Source organism: Meriones unguiculatus, chromosome 10, assembly GCF_030254825.1.
Source record: "Meriones unguiculatus strain TT.TT164.6M chromosome 10, Bangor_MerUng_6.1, whole genome shotgun sequence".
NCBI lineage: Eukaryota > Metazoa > Chordata > Mammalia > Rodentia > Muridae > Meriones > Meriones unguiculatus.
The window spans coordinates 74,763,255-74,780,395 of NC_083358.1; the positions used below are offsets into that span (position 1 = coordinate 74,763,255).

Sequence of the window (17,141 nt, forward strand, 5' to 3'; positions counted from 1 at the left end):
CATCATGAGTTAAGTTAACCAGAAACCTTGTTCAACTGTACAACACATGCCATTTTTTGTTCATCAACTGTGAAGACCTTTTTTTTTTCTGTTTTGTTTTGAGATAGGAGCTCATCTAGCCCAGGCTGGCCTTGAACTCCTCCTCTTCCTCTACTTGCCAAGTGCTAAGATTACAAGCAAATGGATGGAAAGGCAAATGAACCAGGATCAGACAAATTATCACACATTTTTCTCTCATGTGGATTCTAGATTTTATACACACACACATACATAGATGGATGTTATTTTGCTGGTAAAGAAACCTTATTTTGTTGCATTATGTGTAAATAACATGTATTACATATATGATATACAGATTAACTACTGAAGTATATGGCTTAATATACTTAATATACTTCATGCACGCACACATATATGCGACATCTTGGTTAAAACTGGAATGTTGTGTTATCCATGAAAAAAAATTCAAATAAAAGATTGAAAATTCATCACCAGAGAGCTCTGCTCTTGTTTGATAAACTGTCTTCCACTAAGCACTAATGCTAGTGGCTGGACTGTAGTCAAGTTTGCAATGTCAGCAGCTGGGATTTAGCTGAGTAGCAGAACACAACACGCCTAAGGCCCACAGGTCCCGGGTTTGAACACCAGCTGTAGAAGATCCCTTGAACGAGTTCATTTTCCTTTTTGCTATATGTCATTCATTCAGATGCTCTAAATGTGTGATAGTCAGAGGCAAAAAATTGCAAGTCTGTGCCTTGGGGACCAGACTCAGGTCGTTGAGGCTGGTAGCAGGCCTTCTGCCTGCTGAACCGTCTTGTTGGCCTTCGATTTTAAGTGCTTTAAAAATCTTATTTTCCTTTGATGTATGCATGTTTTGCCTGCATATATGTACCAGTGCCTGCAGAGGTCAGAAGAGGGTGCCAGAGCTCCTGGAGCTCAAATTAATGACAGCTGTAAGCTGCCTTGTAGATGCTGGGAACAGAGCAATGGTCCCGTTCTCTGTACCACGGAGCCGCTTCTCCAGCCTCAGTTCTATGTATTTTATTTAGGAAAGGCTTCCTAAGTATCAACTGTTGAACTTACTTACGCTAATTAGAATAATTTACGAGGACTGTATCTGCAGCCATAAGGTCAGTTGGCAGCTCAATACTTAACTCCTCGCTCTCTTTTCGTGATCTCGTGGCCTCTGAGATCACGCGTTAACTCCTCATTGTTGGACTTGCTTCTCATTCACCGCATGTTCTTTGGAAGATTTTAGCTTTTAGCTTCCAGTTCAAATGGGCTTCTTTAGTATTAGTGATTAATTTTTTTTCTCTGATGAGCCTGCATCAAAAAGTCTCTATTAAAATTTACTTAATTAGAGGCACACGTGGGAGAACCCTTTAGAAGGCAGGGGGAGTTTGAGGCCAGCCTGGGCAAGACCTTGTTTCACCCATCAACCTCGACTAGTACAGTAATGTCTTAATTAGATTCATTCCCAGTATGACAGTGTATTTCCACATCAGGCCTTCCACGAAGCTTTTTTTTTTCCCTTGCTTTATTCAGATGCCTTAGTAGTAGTAAATGGAACTCAATGGGTGATTTTTTTCCATGATTTATTTCCATATTTCTGTGTGATTACCTGAAAAATAAATACAGGAGGCGAGTCATGTTTTAAATTGTAATAAGAGAGGAGTTTATCTTTCACTTCATCCCTTCTTTAAGGTAGGACAGAAGAAACTAAAAATCTAGGACATTTAGTGCTATTAAAGTGTAAAGTTGGGGTTGGAAACTGGATATGGAATTCTAGGGGTGCTACCCTGCAAATTGGCCTGTTTTCTTCTGGGTATAGTAAGGGCATACATAGTACTGGGTGAACTTTGGTTGCTTCTATCTTAATAAACCCTTTTGAACCTGTTGTCCATATATACCGATATAAATAATAATTCCACCATTAAAAAAAATCTTTGGGGTCTATCAATATCTCCTATCATACCAAGACCCCCCTGAAGCATCTGATTGTTCATTTGCTTTATTCTGCTCCTTCTCTTCCCATGAGAAATGAGGTTTGCATTGGCCTCTGTATCAGTCTTTGACGTGATCATTAGCATACCTTTCCTTTCAAAGAGGAATTTTGTGTATTTGCTAATCTATCAGTGTAGCTTAGAGCCCGGAACTGCCGAGTCATGAGACTGTACTGAATGAGAAAACTGAAACCCAAAGCTGCTGAATGACCCACCATGGGTTTGGTCCTGGTTTGCCCACTGTCAGTTGGGATCAAGATGCTGGTGTGCATCTTCTGACCCAAAACCCTTCAGTGACACTATTAGCTTTTAAATATCCTTAGCCACAAAGGGCGTTCCACAGATGACATTTGGATACCTCGTCCAAAATAAGAGGTGGAAGACCTCTGCAAGGTCTTGCAAGACAGAGCTCAAGGCATGCCATTCTGAGACCATTAGTTAATGGGGTCCCATTAACGTCTTAACATGTGACACGATTTCCCTGTGTGGACCGTACCTTGTGCCTTCTCCCTAGCATGACAAACTCAACGCCATCTAGTTCTGCTTTTGTGGAACACGTCTGCTGTATCATTGGAAAACAATAGTGGAAAATAGGCTTTTGTGGAGCTTGAGTGTCCTCTAGCCATGCCTTCTGTCTCCATAAACTGTTCTCTCGGCTATCTTTTCCCTATCAATACTTTCACTGTACAAAGAACCAGTGCCAGGTGCTCAAGGACCATACCAGCGTGTTCAGTGTGACCTTTCAGTGGATGCTAAGTTTGCACTGACTCCAGCCCTCTAGACACGGGAACTGTTTCTGAACTGAACTCAGTTTGAGAGAGAAGCAGTACCCAGATAGTGGGGAGATGAAAAGGCCAAGATTCAGAGTGAGTATTGGTGAGCAAGGGAGGGGGGTGAAGCCGAGGCATACCCAGGATTTCATTTACTCTGAGAAGCTAGGTAGATGGTGGTAAAATTTTACTGAGAAATGAAATAAAGAGGAGGAACGTTCCTGGTGGGCGGAAATGGCAGTGTGGTTTGGGACAGAAGCTGTAAGCATTTTGCCTTTTTCATCCTGAGCACTCTGAGCTCTTGGATGGGCTTCACATTTCTCAGCCCTCTAAGCATTATGCCCAAGGTCAGAGAGAGTGCTCTCTAACTGTGCGGCCGCAAACCTGCCGTATGCCTACATCTGTGTCTTGTGCTTAGTCAGAGCACAAAGTTAATCGAGCTGCTTTTGCAGGTTTGGGTAGTGAGATTAAACCAAGGTTCAGCACAGGAGGATTGCAACGTAGATGTTCTGTTGCGTGTCCCTCTAGTCTCTTTTTCCACCACTAAGATGTCCTGAAAAATGCATAAGTCTGAATGTCCTCTCTGTCTTTGGTATAAGCTTGAGCAGTGGGCTTCCAGCTTCTTATAAGACGCTTGTTACAGGGCTGTTTCTAAAACATTGCCTATGTTTTAAAAGGGGTTTTCAGAACATGCGTAAAAACCAAAAGTTCGTTTTCTGAGCTCTTGGTTCGACGGGGAGGAATAAGACAGAGTTTCATGGAAACATCTTCAAGTGGTTATTTATAGTCGAGCACTTTTATTTATGTAGTGTCATCAATGAAAATTAGATTTCATGGAAATAAGATTAAATATGTAATTACATCCTTTAGCTTCCTGATGTTAATGAAGCATTGGCTTCATTCATGTTGTCTCTTGACTCCCTCTAAGCATTATGTCCAGGGTGAGATACACTGCTTTTAGCCATCATGCGCATCCCCAGACTTGCTGTGTGCCCACAAAACGTTGAGCGCTTGGTATCCACTAAATATTAACAGCCGTTTTTGTCTATCTAGGTTAAACTATGCTGCTTACTTACCATTTTCAATACAAAAAGGTTAAAAAGTAAAGTAGATCGCTCATACTTTACGATTTTCTAGTAATCATATAGTTACTTATATATAGGATAATCATTTCTACTTATACATACATCTCTTTATAAGGTAACTGGTCCCTGGTCCCATCTTTGTGCTTTTTTTTTTTTTTTTTTTGGAACTCATTGTGTATGTAGCACAGGCTGATCTCAGAGAGGAACCCCCTCATTGGTTATCCAGTGTAGAGTCATCAGCCCTGAAATCATGTACATGCAACAATAAATGTTTTTAATCCACTTAAAATGAGCATACTAAAATATGCTCGAAAAATTAAAATACCGTTTGCTAAAGCTGTCTAATCTGTGGCTGTAGGAGGGATATTTTTATGCCTGTGGTGGTACTTCTAATATGAATTCCTAGAATGATCCAAAGTGACATATGGCTTTGAGTTTATGGAAAAATATTTTTAAAAAATATTTTAAATAACAAAATATTAGATGATAACTGTCTTAGCTAGGGTTGCTATTGCTGTAATAAAACACAAAATTTAAAAAAGCAAGTTGGGGAGGAAAGGGTTTATTTGGCTTGTACTTCCACATCATTGTCCATCATCAAAGGAAGTCAGGACAGGAACTCAAACAAGGGAGGAACCTGGATTCAGGAGCTTATGAAAGGCCGTGGAGGGGTGCTACTTACTAGATTGTTCCACATGGTTTGCTCAGCTGACTTTTTTTTATAGAACCCAGGACCACCAGCCCAGGATGGAACCACAAATGAGATGGTCCCTCCCTTTTCAACAGTTATTAAGAAAATACTCTCCAGGCCTGCCTGAAGTCCATGCTTCTGGAAATAGAATCTTCATTGAGGTTCCTCCTCTAAGATGGCTTTAGCTCGTATCAAGTTGACCCAAACTATCCAGTTCAATAATTTATACAATGAAGCAAAATCCTCTAAACAGTGGGAGAAAGGCTTTTTTTCATGCTTGATACTGGGCCAGGCCATGGTCGTGTATGCCTTTAATACCAGCAAGTTTGAAGCCAACCAGGTCTATTTTACATAGCAAGTTCCAGGCCAAGCAGGTCTGCATCCTGTCTTAAAAAACAAATCAAAATTATAAAATTTGGCCTTCAGGAGAGCTCTGTGGGTAATGGCGCTTGCTGCCAAGCTGACCACCTGGGTGAATTCCATCCCTGGAAGCTTCATGGTCCAGAGGAGAGAAGCCAGTTCAGAAAGTTGTCTTTTGACCTCCACAAGCACATCATGGCAAACATGTTCCCACAACATAATAAATAAACACATGTAAAGAGTGCTTATTTATAGTCTTATGGAAAATGGATATGCTGTACATCAAGAACTACAAACATACACAAAAGAGGGATGGGAAGTTTTGGTTTAGCCATCTCCTTCGCACTGGGTACTGCTCAGTTGTCTGCTGTCTGGCTGCGACCTCCTGAGCATCCAAACGGCACTTTTCCCAGACTTTCTCAAGCAGCAGCCAATTGAGAAAGCAGACTTTCTCAATTGCAGACTTTTCTCCACTGTTGCGTGCTGAACATACTTTTGACGTCCATGGAACTCTGAGAAGACATAAGGTAAATAGAATGAAGATTTGTCAGATGATTCCATACAAGCAACAGCAACCACTGTACATGACTCAGAATACATTGCAATGTAACAGACTTATGAAAGTGTATGTTATGTTTACATGTGTGTGTATTTGAATTTCATACATGTTTTGATCACATTTCCTGCTCCCTCCCCCAATTCCTTCCACCCTCCCTTCCATTCCCACTCCACTTTGTGTACTGCCCCCGATTTCAAGACCAACTTGTGCTGCCCCACTACGCTCGAGTTTGTGGAGTTACACTGGAGTGTGGGTCAGCTTCTTAGAAAAAACTGACCCTCTCTCTCCCAGCAGCCAAGACTTGCTAATAGCACTAGAGTAGGGGTAGAATTTCTGCATGGGATCTCACGTCTTGGGCTTGCACTGGTCATGTGCATACTGTCACACCTGCCTGGCTCTGTCCAGAGGCGTGATTTGCTTGCCATCTGTCACCTCTGGCTCTCATATGCTCCTTATGCTGTCCTTCCAGAGTAATCCATGAGCCTCGGGGGGGGGGGGAAGGGGATGCAAACGAAAGTATCTTTTAAAGGTAGGCCATACAAAACCGTTGGAACAAAAGACTCTCATACTCCTACCACTTGAATGACTATTCTTAAACTTTTAGAAAATCTACCCTGTTGAACTTTTTTACATATTTAAAAGTGTACAAAGCACAGCACCATTTACCAGCAGAAGCACATTTTCAATAGTAATTCTGCCCTGCCTTAGAGAGCAGAAATTTCTTGAATGTAAGAATAGTTAATATAGCTAATTAGGAATTATAATCTAGAAATAAAATACTACTCATAAGTGTATTATAAAATGTTGATTTTTTTACATTTTCAGACTTTTTCTGGGTATACGCAATATAAATTCTTTACTGAAATTTCATCATTGCCATCTTAGATAAATTCTCATGAACAATCAGGAAATACTTGTGTTTTTAATGTTACCCTTTTTAAAACTGAGAATACAGTTTTTTCTTAAAGCAAAATGCCTTTCAAGTGAATGCTATGCTTCACTCCATAGCATTCGTTCCTTCATGTTTCACTGACTTTTTCTTGTGATTCTTATTTCTGTAATTTGTTCCAAGATAAATTCTCTGTAGGAGAGCCACTATTTGGAGAAATACAACCATTTATGGTATTTGTTAAATGGATAGAAAGAGATACTTTCAAAGTGGTTGCACTGGTTCCTGTTGCTACCAGTAACACTCCAGTCTTTCTGTTGTTTTTGGGTTTTTTTTGGTTTTTTTGGGGTTTTTTTTTTTTTTTTTGGTGGATGTTGGTTAGTTTAGGATAGGTTTTTATTGCTGTTGACTTGGCTGGTTGGTTTGTGGGTTGTTTGGTTGGTTAATTGGTTGGGTAGGTGGGTAGGTGGGTGAGTGAGTGGTTGGTTGGTTTTGAGACAGGGTCTTCTGTGTAGCTGGCCTGGAATTTTCTGTATTCTTCCCTGTATGTCTAGAATCCTGAGATTAAAGGCATAAGCCACCAGGCCTGGTTCAAGGTGGTTTTTATGCTCTTTTTCAGTTTCAGATTGTCACTAATGTATCTTCTTCTTATATCACCTATATCTTCTATACATTCTCATGGCAGTTGGTGGTAGACCTCAAAGGTTAATGCCCGCAGAAGACAATGAAAAGCTTCCTTAATAAGCAAAGACAAATGAAAGAAAAGCCCCCAAGAGAAAACTTTCAAGTAAATGTTTGCAGTTGTATTTTGCATGATATTTACAAAGAGCAGATGTATTTGTTTAATGATGTACGTTTCTTTGCATATAATAACCTTTCTGATTAAGCACCTAACATTTCCTATGTAGACCCGTGATTCTGTTTCCCTTTGCTACCGAAGAAAGGCCTCCGTTTAGATACTCCCTAGTCTATTTGATACTGCTTGTTGATCGTCCCTAGACTGTTCTATGTTGCTGTTGGACGTCTTCCTATAATCCCTAGTCTGGTTTGATTTCCCACTCACCTTCCTTAGCACCCTAACCTTTAAGCCATATGCGGTATCCCTGTCTTGCTTTGGGCCCCTTCGAGGCCTTAATCACAGCTCCCGTGCTCGTTGGTGCTTTTCCATCTTAGCAAACTCCTAGGCTTCCTTTGCAGAAACATTTGTTTCCGTTCTGTTCTGCCTTTTCCTTCACAGATTCACTTCCATTTTTGGTCAACTATGGCTTGAAGGGACCCATGTGGGCGTATTAGAACCCAGAGTCTCCTGTTTTTGTTTCTTCTAAAAGAACTAAAACACAAGAGCTATGCTTTCTGTTCTAGATTTTTTTTTTTTTTTTTGCAAAAGGGAAACAGTAACGGGCTGTGGGTTTCCTCAGTGTCAGCATTGTGCAAATGTACCCTCTAGGACAATTATTACACCAGTAGCGGCAAACACTGTAGTGGAGCGTGCAAGCTCTGCACGGGGACACTTGGTAGCGGAAACCTTGAGAGTCACAGTTTTTGACAGATGGAAATGATACTCTTGAGTCAACTCCTGCCCCTGCTTTGAAAGAAAAGGAACATTCTCTGAAGGGTTCTGGATCTGCTTGCTATAGAAGCAGAAAGATTTGGTTATCTGGTTTCATGTTCTGCGTGCCTGAGTGCTGGTCTGTGCACCACATGCATGCACAAGCCCGTGGAATTCAGAAGAGGCGTCAGATCCCGTGGAACTGGAGTAACAGTTGTTGTGAGTTGACAAGAGGGTGCCAGGAACTGAAAGCCAGTCCATTGCAAGAGCAGTGAGTTCTCTTAGCTGCTGAGCCATCACCCACCCTTCTGAACCTGTGGGTCAAGACTCCTTCGGGAGTGGAATATAAGATCTCGTGTACCTCAGACGTCCACATCACAATTCATAACAGTGGCAAATTACAGTTACCAAGTAGCAGTGAAATACTTTCATGGTTGGGTTCACCATGACGTGAGGAACTGTATTAAAGGGTCACAGCATTTGGGAGGTCGAGAACCACTGCCCTAAAGGCCCATTTCTGGTGAACTTCGTCTTCCCCCAAGGGACATATGTCTTTTGGCAGGGAGTCAGAATACTGTACTTAACCACTGCTGTCACCTAAAATGACACTTAAATTCTGAGTTTCCATTTTTCCATTTATTGTATAGGCACATTTCAAATGCCAAGGTGACTATCACTTATATTAATTAAAATTGTTTAAGTAATATTGTTAGGCCTTAACTAAATTTAATCTCTAATGTTATTCTCTCTTTTTCTTTGATGTGCCATTTCTTTTAGTGGGGTTTTGAATTAGGTTGGGAAACGTGGGACCGAGATTTGTGAAACACAGATAATCAATCATTACTAAGTCACTGGAAGAAACTAATGTCTGAAACCCGGAGTCAAAGGTTGGTCAGGTTACTGTTTCTAAGAGATAATTTATTCATTGAAATGGGATACCCGAGATTCTAGGAATTTTTATTTATAAATATATAGAGAGAGTATATTTATTCATATTTATATAAACATATTTATTTTATCTAAATATTACAAATTTATATCTACATATTATACATGTACTATTTATAAATTATATAAATAGTACATATATATTAATATGTATACTAAGCACTACTCCACAGGCTTAGAAAAGCTAGTAATTTTTAAAGACCAGACCACTGCACATACAGAGCTTGCCTGAGCTGAGCAGGCAGGCAGATTCATCTTTAAGTAGTCTGCAGGCCTGCACCTTTTAGAGTATATTAAAACTAGCATAGCCTGTGAGCAGTCTGCAGTCTTTGCTACTTCATTTGTACTGTGAAGAGCATAAAGAAAGAAGTTGTTTTGAAGTAGAGGATTATAAAGTTACTTGTATGGAACTGCTCCTTTTTTCTCAAAAATTTTTTTCTGCTAATTTTCTTACAATAAAATTATTTTTCCAAGTCCAGTAGATGTTTTCTGTTGGCCAGGAAATGCACCGTTGCCTCTTCCTGTGACCCTGACCTACCTGGAGTAAGACCTCCTGCCGTTTAGAAAGGGAAGTTTGCATTATGTAATGTTTAAGCTTCTGCTTTGCTTTCTTTCTTGGACCCGTCACTATTCTTAGGGGGGAAAAAAACATAAGCTTTACCATTTGGCTTAAATATTAAATAAGATTTTAAAACATCCTTTGAATATACCTCTGACTTTATGGGTAAATTTTTACAGCCTCTTCTTACAGAGTATTAAATATTAAAACCTAAAGGAATCAATTTCTAGGTATATAAATCTTCGCAGTATGCGGAAAACTGGGATTGTGTAAGCAGATAATGATCACTGTTGGTCATGTAGGCTGTTAGAGCCAACCATTCTGGTACAACTAAGTGCTGGATATTATGGTTTGGCCATGGAATGTGGAACAAGCAACGCCAGTTGAATTTAATGAACTTATTGAAAAAATATCCACCCTGCACACTATTTTATACATTAACAGAATTACATTTTAGATTACTGGAACACCACACCAGTCCCATGCACACTTATAATTCAGATGACAAAGTACAAACATCCTTCTTGTTATATAAAGGCTGCTTCCTCGTGCTGATGTAGAAGAGCATTTTATTCCCTGCAGCCACCGGTGCATAGTTCTTCACTTGCTGTAGAGACACTGAAGGTAGACAGTAGGCAATTAGGCACCTCCACATGCTGCCGCCGCCGCTAAGAGCACCTTGATGTAGGGTGAAAGTACCATCTGCAGTACCTTTCTCTTCTCACCCCTCAAAAATTCTGCAGATGTGTGAGAATGGGGAAAAGGGTTGAGCCAAACATGAACCAGGATTTCCTGCCATTTGTGAAAAGTTCCTCAAATGTGTGATATTCCTCCCTTAAGACCCTTTAAGAACTTTAAGAGCCTCTGATTTCGACTGAATAAAAATGTAACTGACCAAATTATCTAGCCCTCTTACGTCCTCAGGATCTGAGTAGCCTTGTCATTCTACTTGTCTGTCAAATCTACCAACCCTGTCCATCACTCACTTGTTTATTCACCTTATTGAATGCTTCCTGCTGTACCAGGACTTGTTAAATTGTCCTCTGTGCCCTTCCTTCCCACCAAGATTACTCTCCTGGGGCTGGAGAACTTAGTTCTCACCTTGAAACTCCTATAACTCCAGCTCCAGGGGATATAAGACACATACACACACACAAACACACACGGGCTCACACTAATATATCTTTTAAAAAATAGATTATTCTCCTACTACAATATCACCTTCACAATTCCAAGTGCATTTAATTCTCTCTACAACACACACTAGAACCAGACACAGGAGATAGAATAATCCAGTCACCGGCAGCAACGCACAGCTAGAAAATAGTCTACAAAAAGACATCCAACTTTAAAACACCGCCTGGAACGCTTGCTCTGCAAGTCAGATCCTAATGACATGATTTCACAGTGCCATTTACTATGAAGAAACAGTTGCTCCTGGCAGCACCCCTTGTCTCCCATGCAGCCCCATCAAACACTCTGCAGCAAATGTAAGGACTCACTTCAGCCATTAAAGTGACCAGCTTGTTGTTCGAACAGCCTTTACTTGTCCCTAATCTTAAACACGCTGCTTAGAGTGTGCCTCGGTGGTATAATGCCCTACTGGTAGGGAAAGGTCCCAGGGTCAGTCTGAGTTACTGCAGAAATATAAATACATAGATAGATAGATAGATAGATAGATAGATAGATAGATAGATAGATACATAGATAACATAGATACATAGATAGATAGATAGATACATACATACATACATACATACATAGTTTTTTTTTTTTTTAAATCTCAGCTACACAGAGCGACTTTAATCAATTCCCACTTTGAAAGCCATCTTTCTCAAATCACTTCATATTGTTTAGTTATGCTTTGTAGGGGCGGGAGAGGACAGACTACATAATTTTAGTTAAAAGGTCTGCTTTCGTTGGCTAGTTTTTTGCTTTGGTCTGTGGAAAACTTAGAAATGTGTGATAGTTCTGAATCACTGCTAACAAATGCCTGGCTGCTGAGTCCAGCACTGTCAAGGGGTGTAACAGCCTAGAAGGCAGTGTGGAATATTCCTTGGTTTTCTAGTTATTTAGAAAATGTTTAGTCCCATGCGCTAGATCAGTTTTTAACAGGTGAGCAGGATTGTAACTCATGACAACAAAATTCATTGCTTTGAGTGTAAGTTAAGTGATTTTTAGTAAATTAACAAATTGTGCAAGCGTCATCAATATCTAATTTTAGAACATATCTGCTGCCTCAGAGAGAAACTTCCAACCTGCATGCAGCCTTTCTCCAGGCCTGCCTGTGGTCCCAGATAAATAGATTAATTAGTTCCTGTCTCTACTCTCATATCAACTAGGTTCAGAACGGAACTAACACTTTCACCTTAAGATGTATGCACCAGAAGGAAAAACAGCTCATCTGTACCAAGCATTTTACCCCACGTTAATAATATAGGCAGATAAAATTGATTAAAATTGGCTTCTCAGTTATTTTTTTACATTAAAAATATTTCACAAGACATTAACAAAATAAACTGCCACCAAGATACTTTCTGAGCCTACTTTCATAATTAGAACTCTGTTCTGAAAAGATGTAGGATCATGTAGCTGTCCCAAACTTATTATCTAAGCCAGAAGTGGTGGAACAGCCCTGTAATCCAGCATACAGAGGTCTAAGCCACTGGTTTAAGGCCGGCCTGGACTTTGCATGGAATTCCAGGCAAGCATGGAATACATGGAGAGAATCTGTTTCAAAACACACACGCGCACACACACACACACACACACACACACACACACGAGATATAGTTAAGTAGGTAAATTGTAGTATATAAGTTGTCCCTCGTCTTGGAAGACCAAAAGGAGCTTTATAACAAATTGCCTATCATCTATATTCACCATATTAATTAAAGTCAGGATCATTAATAAATCATTGTGTTAAATTTATAATACTGGGGTATTACTCTATGTTACCAGGATTCAGTTGGACAGAAAATCTCCTGCCTTGCAGCTTTTCTTAAAGACCAGGACATCTCAGCTTCATTTCCTTGTGAAACTCTTACCTCCTGAATTAGAAAGCGTGCTCACGGCTGCAATGACGCTTTGTGAGGGATGCCGCTTTTGTTTTGTTTTTCTAATGCTGGGGATTGATTTCAGGACCACCCTCATGCTGGGCAAGAGAGTTCTACCCTTCAGTTCTGTGCCAACGCCTCTAAATTCATATTGATAGTTGCTACTTAAAGGGCTTTCCTATGTGTTTATGTCTCTTTCTTAAAAAAACAAACAACCAAACAAACAAAAAACCAAAAATAGAACCTGGTAATTGTCTCTTGGACTTTGGATTAACTATATTGCTCACCCGTTAAAAATGCCACATCCTGAAATCAGTAGTATGCCACTGAAGACAGAAACCTCCTGAGGTCAGAGTCGTGATTTAAAAGTAAGATTTGCTGTTTCCTTTCTGACCTTGCTCTCTCTCTCTCTCTCTCTCTCTCTCTCTCTCTCTCTCTCTCTCATCTTAATTGAGCTGGCAATATTGCCTAGAGTTGATAGGGGTGATTAAATCCAGTACCTGGCAAGCAAGTAACGTTTGCTTCAAACAATTGCATCTTGTAGCTTTTTTACCCTACCTGCCTTAGGAATGGCTCTATGGTGACGGATGGGTTTTGTTTTGTCAGGTTTGACAAAGCTTTGGGGTCTCCTAAAAACTCATTAGGTGTTTACTTGTTTCAGTTCACTAAGACCTAATTGTTAAGCTGTAGTTTCTCCTGCATGGTGCAGCTCAACAAGCACATTTCTTGCTTGTAATTGCAGCGTGTACAATTAGAATAACATTTCCCTTGATTGGAGTTTAGCATCTATCTTTAATAGATTAAATTCTCTTACACACTAAAGCTCACACATGAACTTAGATAAATTCGGTGATTTCGAAGCTGGATTTACACAGTTAATATACCTTATCGTCATAAAGGAGTCACATGCATGGCAGGGCAGATTTGCAGGTCTAATAAACAGAGCCTTTCTCAGCCTTGGACTTTAGGCCCCTCCAGAAATGTGTTTACCTAGCATCCCAGCAGCCCTGCAGAGGGAGGCTCTCAGGAGGGAGTGGCCTTCGCTTGAAGCCTTGACTCTGCATCACATGATTCCCTTTCTTGTGTTGTTTACTCAAACCTCTGCTAGGGTTTGTCCAGAGTGAATTTCCACTTAGCTGTCTACTCTATTACTTTAGCAGCTACCTGACCTGTCTCTTTTGTAGCCTTACGGTTATTAAACACATCTGATATCTCTAAGTGCCTGCTATCAGAAAGGTTTCTAATGGGGGTCTGGGAATGGAGAGGCAGATGGTTCAGCCCTTAAGAATGCTTGCCGCTCTTGAGGGCAACGGAGATTGAGCCTCTTAGGACTGCTTGTTAACTTCAGCCGCAGGGTATCTGATGCCCTCTTCTGGCCTCTGCAGGTACCTACACCCATGAGGCATGCATGTTAATCAAAGCAAAAAAAATTTTTTTCTTTTTATGGTTTGGATTTGGGAACTTTTAAATTTTGGAATATTATCATATACATGATGATTTTTCTCAGAAGTAGAATCCCAGCCTAGCTCAAAGTTTATGTACCCTTCATATGAAGGTACATAAATGTGCCTAGTATACACAACTGAGGTAATTTCATACAGTCTTTTAATAATTTTATACATGAACCAGATTGTGTGCATTGAACCACGAGAGTTATGAAATCATGACTGTTCCCTTGTCTTGGTGTGCTGGATAGCTTTTATGTCACCTTGACACAAGCTAAAGTCATCTGAGAAAAGGGACCCTCAGTTGATAAAATGACCCCATAAGATCGGGCTGCAGGCAAGCCTGTGGGGCATTTTCTGGTGGTCTTGGGTTCTATAGGAAAGCAGGCTGAGCAAGCCACGAGGAGCAAGCCAGTAAGCAGCATTCCTCCATGGCCTCTGCATCAGCTCCTGCTTCCAGGTTCTGGCCCTGCTTGAGATCCCGTCCTGACCTCTTTCAGTGATGGACTATGTTGTGGAAGCCAAATGAACCCTTTCCTCTCCAAGTTGCTTCTCGTCATGCTGTCTTGTCATTTGCTAGAAACCCTAACCAAGACACTTGGCTATTTGAGTAGGAGACTGTTCAGGAGTGAAGATGACAGACATAAAATGTAGGGGCACGGTATGTGATCTCCTGTAATTTAACAAAGGATTCTAAACTTGAGAGTGCGAAGGGAAGCTGCAGTGGGAATGTTTCCCACAGGATATCAGCTTACACAAAAAAACAACTAAACATAATATTGATACAGAGGGAGCATAGCAATGCTGCTCCCACTCCTTGCTCTGGGCGCATTTATCTGCAAAATAGATACTGAAATTGATGAAATGCCACTCTTATGTCACTCAGTTATTTCAAAAAAAGTTGGGTGTTTTTTATTTGTGTGTAGATGTGAGGAAATATGTGTATGTATGTGTGTTATACGCGTGCAGTCGTCCACAGAGGCCAGGCAACAGTGTTGGATCTTCTGGAACTGGAGTTACAGGCGGTTGTGAGTCACCCAGTATGGGTGTTGGGAAACAATGCCAGGTCCTCTGCAAGAGTAGCAGGTGCCCTTAACTGCAGAGCACTATCTCCAGCCTGATAATCATTTTTCAAATGCGCTTCTGGGATATTTTACTATAACCACTTCCTAATTTTAAACAGTACTTAAAAGTTCTGTAATATGTCCCACTTGGTAGTTAAAAAAAAAAAAAACAAAAAAAAACTAATAGAGCCATACCAAAGTACCAAAACCAAAGTAAGCATTTTGCACTTGCTATCACAAGGGAGAGGGAGGGGTTTGTGAAGATCTTAAGATCTTAAGCTGTCTCAGTTAACTAGGTTAACTCACAGTGCTTGGAGAGCCTGGCGCCTGTTCATGCCCTGGCATGATAACCCAAATAGGGAAACTAAATCAGATGGCCAACCAAAGAGGAACCACAGTGGCTTTTGTCAAATCCTCAGGCTGTGATAGGAAGGGGGGTAATTATAACAATGAATTTGGCAAATATGGCGTAGGCATGGTCTTTGCGGTGCACATTGAGTCTGGTGGTTGGATGACACGGACCAATATGCTGTGTAAAAATTCAACCTTAATGAAATCCCAAGGAAAATATCAGTTCTACCACTGACGACGATCAGTGGGTGCTGTGCTCATGGACTGGTTCCTCTAGTTCCTCCCAGGGGCCCACACACTCTGCACGATCATTATTTCAGTCAAGTTGATAGCAGTCTCCTGAGGAAGGTGTCAGGAGTTCTTCCTCTTGGGGCAAAAGAGTGACCGGATTTTCTCCTCCACATTCCATGTTCTAGAACTAGGTGACCACCTTAGGCCACCTGGGTGTGTGTGTGTGTGTGTGTGTGTGTGTGTGTGTGTGTGCTGCTGAAGCTTCCTGCATGCATGAACACCAGGCTAGGAGCACTTGTGGAAGGTTGGATATGCTCAGCCAACTGAGAAAAGCAGCCATCGCTGCTTGAGGGCCTGGTGTCTTCCTCAGAAGGAGGAGTCCACGGTGTTGGAGTGACCAGGCTCCTCCTCACTACACTTACTCTTCCCACGGCACTTTCTAAAGCACTGCAAGGCAACATTGCTCAGGCTAGAGAACACTGACTTCCTCACCCTCTCTGGTGTCTCAGTACTTGGGAGACTCACAGTGTGAATATTGCCTTGTGGGCTCTGTCTCTTCAACTAGACTAGGTGCTTTCGGCTGTGTGGGTGTGTGTGCACACACACAAGCACGAGACTGCATTCTCGCTCACACTCGTGCTTTGGCACAGACCAGAGGTCAACATCAGATGTCTTTTTGGACACTCTGCACCTGAGTTTTTGAGTCTGGCCTGTCAATCTGCATTCACTAAGTCAGCTAGACTAGCTGCCCTGGGAGCCCAGGGGCTCCACCTGTCTCCAGCTGCCACCTCCGTCCGCTCCCACCATGCACTGGAGTTACTTGCATGCCCTACCTTGCCTGTTTTTTTTGTTTTAAAGTGGGTGCCTGGGATCCGAACCCAGGTCCTTATGCTTGCACAGCAGGCATTTTACCAGCTCTGTCATCTCCCTGTGTTGTGTTGTGTGGTGTGGTGTGTCTTTTTAAGAACACCCTTTAACCTGCCGCTGCATTCCTCAGTGCTGAGATAAGTGTACAATAAACTCTGGTAGATGATCTGTTTGCCACCATAGCTTCAAGGACAGAGCTGGATGTATTCAACGTACCACTTACATTTTCTTTTTTATCCATTAAATAAAGGCTTAGCTGTCCCTACATTGAACTGAACCACATTTTCCCTGAAAAGGAGGCCTTTAAAATTGAAAGGAGCATGCTAAAGTTGTACAGTGTACTCAGGGTGGAGACTAATTACAAGGTTTCAAAACTCCTCAGGTGGCCGGGCTGGTGGCCTGAGTGAAACGCTGCTATCCCAAATTGGGAACAGCTGGGCCATAGTGCAAGCCAGTATAAGAGTCGCCGGCTTTTCTTGGTGTGGGAAGAAGCCTCTGCTCCTTGGCCCGTGTGTGGCACTTAAGCTGAAGGTGCCTTTCCTCATCCACGGTAGGTAAGTGCCCCTAGCAGGACCACTGAATGCCAGTTTCTGTTGGCTTGTAGAAATTGTGATGTTTGTATCAAAATATCGTTATCATTTTACCCTGGCCATTTATAGGAAGTCATCCTGCGGCTGCTTCTAACCCAAATGAGACACAACAGAGCTTTGTATA

At 41.4% G+C, this 17,141-nt stretch overlaps 1 protein-coding gene across 6 annotated transcripts in view; it reads left to right on the forward strand.

Moving 5' to 3' along the window:
- The window catches only part of Sgms2 (sphingomyelin synthase 2), an 80,082-nt gene that overhangs the window by 39,239 nt on the left and 23,702 nt on the right, over positions 1–17,141 (forward strand). The gene's annotated exons all lie outside the window — the stretch shown is intronic.